The following is an 8,913-nucleotide window of genomic DNA, read 5'->3' on the forward strand; positions in this document are numbered from 1 at the left end:
AATGGATTAAAGATCTAAACGTAAGACCAGAAACTATAAAACTCCTAGAGGAGAACATAGGCAAAACACTCTCCGACATACATCACAGCAGGATCCTCTATGACCCACCTCCCAGAATACTGGAAATAAAAGCAAAAATAAACAAATGGGATCTAATTAAACTTAAAAGCTTCTGCACAACAAAGGAAATTATAAGCAAGGTGAAAAGACAGCCTTCAGAATGGGAGGAAATAATAGCAAATGAAGCAACTGACAAACAACTAATCTCAAAAATATACAAGCAACTCCTACAGCTCAACTCCAGAAAAATTAATGACCCAATCAAAAAATGGGCCAAAGAACTAAACAGACATTTCTCCAAAGAAGACGTACAGATGGCTAACAAACACATGAAAAGATGCTCAACATCACTCATTATCAGAGAAATGCAAATCAAAACCACAATAAGGTACCATTTCACGCCAGTCAGAATGGCTGCGATCCAAAAGTCTACAAGCAATAAATGCTGGAGAGGGTGTGGAGAAAAGGGAACCCTCTTACATTGTTGGTGGGAATGCAAACTAGTACAGCCACTATGGAGAACAGTGTGGAGATTCCTTAAAAAACTGGAAATAGAACTGCCTTACGATCCAGCAATCCCACTGCTGGGCATACACACTGAGGAAACCAGAATTGAAAGAAACATGTGTACCCCAATGTTCATCACAGCACTGTTTATAATAGCCAGGACATGGAAGCAACCTAGATGTCTATCAGCAGATGAATGGATAAGCAAGCTGTGGTACATATACACAATGGAGTATTACTCAGCCATTAAAAAGAATACATTTGAATCAGTTCTAATGAGGTGGATGAAACTGGAGCCTATTATACAGAGTGAAGGAAGCCAGAAAGAAAAACACCAATACATTATACTAACGCATATATATGGAATTTAGAAAGATGGTAACAATAACCCTGTATGCGAGACAGCAAAAGAGACACAGATGTGTAGAATATTTTGGACTCTGTGGGAGAGGGAGAGGGAGTGGGTGGGATGATTTGGGAGAATGGCATTGAAACATGTATAATATCATATGTGAAACAAGTCGCCAGTCCAGGTTCGATGCATGATACCGGATGCTTGGGGCTGGTGCACTGGGACGACCCAAAGGGATGGTATGGGGAGGGAGGAGGGAGGAGGGTTCAGGATGGGGAACACATGTATACCTGTGGTGGATTCATTTTGATATATGGCAAAACCGATACAATATTGTAAAGTTAAAAAATAAAATAAAATTAAAACAAAACAAAAAACCTAGAAAATACACCCTGGCTTATTAGGTACTAATATAGATTACTGTATGCAAAATCAATCTTTTTGTTAAATAGGATAATATTTTATACTATAATTTCAAAATATATTTCAGTAAATTTTCAAAATATTTCTCATAATTGTGGTGTAGTAGCTGAAGCGATTTAACAGCAGCAGCAGCAGCAGCAGCAGCAGCAGCTGAACTTATTATTGTAGTCTTCTGAGATCCATGAGACAAAAATTAGGAATTTCTACCTTCATGAAAAGGTGACAAGAACATTTCTTAAATATGTTCCCTGAAATTTATCATTGTAAAATGACAGACAACTATACATTTCCAGAAGAGTTAGAAAAAAATACCTTCTTATTTATACAGTCAGTGTTAGAATCCTAGGAAACAAAGGATTCTTGGGAAAATGTCTTTTCAGAGGCCCATTACATAGGTCTCTAAGAATTGAAGATAAACTTATCCTTGCACAGATTTTAATACTAATATCAATGATAGAGCATAATTGTTAATATTTTTATTTTACAATTCTTTTAATGCTCTCATTTGATAATAGTGTATCTTTGCTCTGGTAACCCTCAATATGGAAGTTGTACCTCAATTTATTCCATAAATCTGTGCATATGAGGAATGCATAAGCTCAGAATGTAGCAAAAACCTGTGTAGGCTACAGCCTTAAGTATCTATTATGGTTAAAATTAAAAGGAAATGCAAATCAATACTTAGCAGAAGAGACTACTATCACCCCTCAAACCTAGATGACCCAAATGAAAACACTTAAATGAAAAATAAAGAGCAATTAAAACATAGTTAAAGAATTACAGGTGACTTATATTTTATTATTTACAAATAGCTGAAACCTAGGCAATGGCAACCCACTCCAGTACTCTTGCCTGGAAAATCCCAGGGACAGAGGAGCCTAGTGGGCTGCCGTCTATAGGGTCGCACAGAGTCAGACACGACTGAAGCGACTTAGCAGCAGCAGCAGCAAAAAGAATTTACTTTCTTTCTTTCTTTTTTTTTTTTTGTCCTCTATATGACATCACTGTTTCTCAATTTGAGAATATTAATTTTCTTTGGAGTCACAATAGCAACAAACTGGGTCAGGAAGAAAAATGCCTGCCAAAGCCCATCTATTAATCCTGTCTTTGGCACACCCTTAGACCTCTCTGAAACTGAGTTACTCATCTGCAAAACAGGCAAAAAATGTCAACCATATATTTCCACAGCATTATTATGAGGACTAAAAAAAAATGTATGTGAAACAGTTGTGAAAACTGTAAATCACAGTATAAATGTTAAGGATTATTGTGGATCATAAACCATTTACATTGTTCTTGGCCCCCAGATATTTCTTTGCAAGCATGGCTTCTTCTCATCATTTAGGTTTTAATTTAAATGTCACATTCTCAGAGAGTGTTTCCTGAGCAGTTAATCTCAAGTAGAAATCTACAAACTCTACTAGTCACTTCTTGTTCTTTTCTTGTTTTTTTTTTTTTTTTAAATGTCTTTCTGTTATGTTTGCTCATTTATTTATTTTTATTTTTGATTGTGCGGGGTCTTTGTTGCTGTGCACAGACTTTCTCTATTTGCAGTGAGTGGGGGGTACTCTTTGTTGCCATGTGTGGGCTTATTGTGGTGGTTTCTCTTGTTGTAGAGCAATGCTCTAGGTGCAGGGGCTTAGGAGTTGTGGCACATGGGCCTTGGCTGCCCCATGGCATATGGAATCTTCCCAGACCAGGGATTGAACCCCATTTTCCTTGCATTGGCAGGCAGATTCTTATCCACTGAAGCACCAGGGATTTCTCCACTCCTTGTCCCTTTCATACCTACTTATAACTATCTGCAATCAGCTTATTTATTGTTTAGGTATTGTTGTCTGCATCCCTAACCTGTAAGAGGATCTCCACCTGGCAAGGACTTTGGTCTGTGGCACCTATTGCAGACATGCATATCACTCTCCACTCAGTGTGTCTGGGATGGTGTACAATCAAGAGATGTGTTCTCCACAATCACTTCTGTCTCCATGCATGTCTATTCTAATGGATTTAGGTCTTATACTTGTGTCAAGCTGAATGTTTTCATATAACTTTAACTTTCCATGTACTTGGTAACAAAAGGTTTCAGAAGTAACTTGTTTATCCTTCTAACCCAATGATAAATTCTTTTCTAAAGAGAATTGATTTCTCTGTGGGATCATTTTCACCTCAGATAAAGTCACTTTGTTCAAAATGCTGCACAGAATTTATCTCTGGAGAATCAGAAGAGAGATTTATTTTTTTGATTCGCCCTATTACAGTGGCTAAGATTGTATAGCCTACTCTCTTGGTATTCCGCTCTCCAGGGCCAGCCTGGAATTATGATCGTAAAGCTGCCTCAACAAACGGCACAACTGTACTTCACAAGTTGGTTAGAAGGCTAGACCATTTATTCCCATCAAATAAAGAATCCCAGTTTATGTGATTGGAGAAGTAAATTATCTATAACTTATAAAACGAATGGATAAGCCCCCAAATCTTCATAATCACTTGTAAAGAGTCCTAAGCATTCAGGCTCCTGTTTGTCCTTCTGACTTTATGCCTATGGCTTGGCTCTTCTCATCACTCTCTCAGCTCTAGCTACACTGGCCTCCTTGCCATTCCTGTAATCCTCTAAGGTCTCCCTTCCCCTAGGTATCTACAATATGCTTCTACGTAGTCAGGTGTTTGCTCAGATGGCACATTAGTAGCGTTGTTTTCCTGTCTATCCTATTTAAAATCATAAAGCCCCCACTAAAGTCCTTATCGCCTTCTTGGCTTCTTCATTTTCTCTCTTTTTTTTCCCCCATAGCACTTATCACTATCTGATGTATGTCCTACCTTATTTACTTAACTATTCATTGTCTGTTTCCTCTTGTCATAATCTAAGTGCTACAAATGGAGGGATTTTCATTGCTATGTACTGTCTGGCACATGGTGAGCAGTTAATAAATATTTATTAATGAATTAATTAATGAAATAAAGAAGAAATTAATATGCAAAATAGCAGCATAATTTGAATAAAGTTCAAACAGTTCATTAAAGTTGATTATATGCAGTTCTCCACCACCTGAAATTGATTGCTAATTAGATTGCTGCAAGGAACAGAAACTGCAGGGTTATTCCAAGATACAGGCTTTTAGCTCAAAGGATTTGGGGAAAGTAAGTTAAGGGAGAGAAGAAATGGAATGTCATTCTGACCAATGTTCAGGGTACACCTGCTTGCCTAGTTTCATGGTTCTTGAACTTCATGGTACATTGGAGTTACTTGGGGTGCTTATTAAAAACATAGTTTCCTGGGCTCCACCCCATTTTGGATCTAGTAAGTCTGTGTGGAGCCTGAAATTTTGCACTTCTAAACAGTTCCCATGTGATTCTAATGCACTTATATCTAGTAGTATAAAAGCTGCTGTGTTGACCTCAGGGCATTCTAGGGCTAGAGACTTGATTCCTTCCACTCAGCTTCCATATTCCTGTTTGATCTTACTCTGATATCAGTTCTCATTTTTATCTCAAATCCTGAAGCCATGAACTTCATAGAATCTAGTACTTCATGACTTCTGCTTTTTGTTTTTTTTTCTCTCTAGGACCCTCTGCAGTTGTACCTGCCAACTGTGCCTGTGTCTATAAAGTCCTGCGGGAGGGCCTTCCCTGGTAGTTCAGCAGCTAAGACTCTGAGCTCCCAATGCAGGGGCCCTGCATCCAATCTCTGGTCAGGGAACTAGATACTGTATGGCACAGTAAAGTTCACATGTCCCATCTAAAAGGTCCTGCATGTTGCAACTAAGATCCAGTGCAGCCAAATGAATAAATAAATACTTTTAAAAAGTCCTGGGGGTGTTAGTGGTTTGGTTGGATATTCCAGTCACTCTTCAGTACCAAGAGCCTCTGCAGGGCACAGCTCTTACATTAGACACTTTACTTGCCACTTTGATCATACAAAGATCCTGGAAAAGCAAGGTCATGTGGAATAAAACACAATTGCCTATGTATAAGGTATTTTGTCTATTTTTGTTCAGAAGGGGTCTGTGAAAATGAAGGCACTTGAGAGTTTTTACAAGCAGGCTCTGCACAAGATCCCCTGGAGAAGGGAAAGGCTACCTACTCCAGTATTCTGGCCTGGAGAATTCCATGGACTGTATAGTCCATGGGGTCACAAAGAGTGTCAGGTCACAAAGAGTGTCCGTTCACAAAGAGTTGGACACAGCTGAGTGACTTTCACTTCTGCACATATTAGATAACTTGTAAAGAGGATCTACTTCAAGGTGATTAGGGATATTTTGAAATAGTGTAGGAGAAATTACCTGTATTTTATTGCCAAGCCAGCCATAAACTAGCCTAATAATACTAGACGATATTTTTTTGTTTTTCTCTTGCCCTCATTTTCTTCAGTTATAAAGTGAGGGAATTTGACAAGATGAGCTGCACATTCCTTTCTGTATACAGCACTCAGTGGTTTGATGAACCTGATTCATTATTGTTTATATGTAGGTACATGACTGAACATGAACATGTTAGTCGTTCAGTCCTGTCCAGCTCTTTGCTACTCATGGACTGTAGCCTGCCAGGCTCCTCTGACCATGGAATTCTCCAGGCAAGAACACTGGAATGGATTGCCATTTCCTTCTCCAAAGAGGTACGTGATTAGGTCAGCCTTAATCTCCAGGTTGCTATGATTCAATCTATTATGGTTGAATTATATTCTATTTTCTCCTGTTCTTCCTAAAAGAAGGAATACAGAACAAACACTTGCTTTTAAATTCTGGCTCTGCCACTTACTAGCTTTGTGCTTTGGGAAAATTACTTAGTTCGAGCTTCAGTTTTTTCATCCATAAAATTAAGATTATGATAATTTTCTTACAGCAGGCTTCCCGGCAACCTCAGTCGGTGAAAAAACCATCTATGAGGCAAGATTCTGCCTACAATGCAGGAGACCTGTGTTTGATTCCAAAGTCTGGAAGATCTCCTGGAGAAGGAAATCACAGCCCACTCCAATATTCTTGCCTGGAAAATCCCATGGACAGATGAACCTGGTAGGCTACAGTCCATAGGGTTACAAGAGCTGGACATGACTTAGCAAGTAAACCACCTTATAGCTTTGTTGAATTAAATGAGTTATTACATGTAAAACTATTTGTACTAGTTGGGGATGAAATGATTTAACATATATAAAAGTATTTAGAAAGGTATTGGCACACAAAAAACACTATATTAAGTGTTATTAAAATATTTATTTTTTTGTCTATATAAATTTTGTCTGCTTTAACATACATGAGGAAGCACAAGCTGGAATCAAGATTGCCAGGAGAAATATCAATAACCTCAGATATGCAGATGATACCACCCTTATGGCAGAAAGTGAAGAATTAAAGAGCCTCTTGATGGAAGAGAAAGAGGAGAGTAAAAAGTTGGCTTAAAGCTCAACATTCAGAAAACTAAGATCATGGCATCCAGTCCCATCACTTCGTGGCAAGTAGATGGGGAAACAGTGGAAACAGAGGCTGACTTCATTTTTCTGGGCTCCAAAATCACTGCAGATGGTGATTGCAGCCATGAAATTAAAAGACGCTTACTCCTTAGAAGGAAAGTTATGACCAACTTAGACAGCATATCAAAAAGCGGAGACATTACAACAAAGGTCCATCTAGTCAAGGCTATGGTTTTTCCAATAGTCATGTATGGATGTGAGAGTTGGACTATAAAGAAAGTTGAGTAATGAAGAATTGCTGCTTTTGAACTGTGGTGTTGGAGAAGACTCTTGAGAGTCCCTTGGACTGCAAGGAGATCCAACCAGTACATCCTAAAGATCAGTCCGGGTGTTCATTGGAAGGACTGATGCTAAAGCTGAAACTCCAGTACTTTGGCCACTTGATGCAAAGAGCTGACTCATTTGAAAAGACTCTGATGCTGGGAAGTATTGAGGACAGGAGAAGAAGGGGATGACAGAGGATGAGATGGTTGGATGGCATCATTGACTCAATGGACATGGGTTTGGGTAGACTCCAGCAGTTGGTGATGGATAGGGTGGCCTGGTATGCTGTGGTTCATGGGGTTGCAGAGTTGGACACGACTGAGTGACTGAACCGAACTGAATTGAATATACATGACTATACTGGGCGTGGTATTTTTACTCAGAATAGTGGTTAGAATATGAAGTTGTTAGAAATTTCAATGATAAAATGCTATTGTATACTTTGAAGTGTTTTAGAAATACTAGGTTCTTTTAAAATGTATTTCTGGAAGCAAAGAGGCATGTGACATTCTGTAAAAGATAAAATTCTAAAAATATAAAATATATGAATCTTTGCCAAAGACTAGAGGGAAGGGGATGGGACTGACAACAAATAGGCACAAGGGAGCTTCTGGGGGTGATGCCAATATTCTCTGTCCTAACTGTGGTGGTGGTTACGTGACTGAATGTGTTTGTCAGAACACATATACAAGAGGAGTCCATTTTACTGCATTTATATTGTAGCTAAATAAACTTAACTTTATTAAAAGAAATTTCTTGGTATAATCTTTTAATCTGGGAGATCTTGTAGAACTTGCAGTTGTGTTCTAATCTTGCAAATTGATTTCCTAAACTTACATTTTTATTTCAAGTACTTGAAATATAGCATAAAATGTCAGTAGAGAGACTGCCACAGCTGCTGCCATCATTGCAGCACCTGCTCTCCTCATGTGTGGTTAGTCAGTCTGTAGAGTTTTCTCATTAAATAGCTCCTCACACATCTTTGCCTTAAATGCCATCTGTACTGTACTCTGTTTTCGTATCCTCCTACTCATTTTTCCTGGGGTGCCTTTGGCTTTCCATCACCGAGAAAATTGGACCAAACATGCTTATTTAATATTTTCTGATGCTATTTTGAGAGGTCTATTTTGATATTGCTGGTATTCTGGGGAAAAAATGGCTGTCTTGAATGTCTCATACTCATTAACCTAAATAAATGTATTTAATATCTTGTAGGTCATCTTTATCTAAAAATCATATTAAATAAACTCTTAGTTTCCTGAAAGCTTTTGGTGATTATAAATGGATGTCAAATTTTATCACATCTTTTTGTCCTGCATCTGCTGAAATCCCATGCTTTTTCTTCTTCATTTTGTTAATGTGGTAAATTATGCTAATTGATTTTCAAGGGTAAAAACAAACCTTGCTTTCCTGGAATAAATCTTGATTATTATATTTTATTCATTTTATATCTGTGGAATATGATTTGCTAATTAACATCTTGTTTAGGATTTTTCTATTTTATAAGAGGGGTTGGATTTGATTTTCTATTCCTGTGGTTTTCTGATCAGGTTTTGACATCAAGACTTTGATAGCTTCACAAAACAACTTGAGCATTATTTATTATTCTCCTAAATTCTAAGGGTTTTTGTAATAATGGGGACAACTCTTCCTTAAATGCTTGGAAAATTTTTACCAAGGGACACTATCTTGGCCTGGAGTTTCCCTTTAGGCAAGGTTTTAGTTATGGGGTTTAATTTTTATAATAGTCAAAGGACTATCATATTAATTTCTCATCTGTTTATATTGTTAAATGTTCTTTACTAGAATTTTGTCCACATTACTTCAGCCTGTAACTTGTTTT

This window comes from Bos grunniens, chromosome 1 (genome assembly GCF_055505025.1).
Source record: "Bos grunniens cultivar Pamir isolate PY7600 chromosome 1, Bosgru_T2T1.0, whole genome shotgun sequence".
Taxonomy (NCBI): domain Eukaryota; kingdom Metazoa; phylum Chordata; class Mammalia; order Artiodactyla; family Bovidae; genus Bos; species Bos grunniens.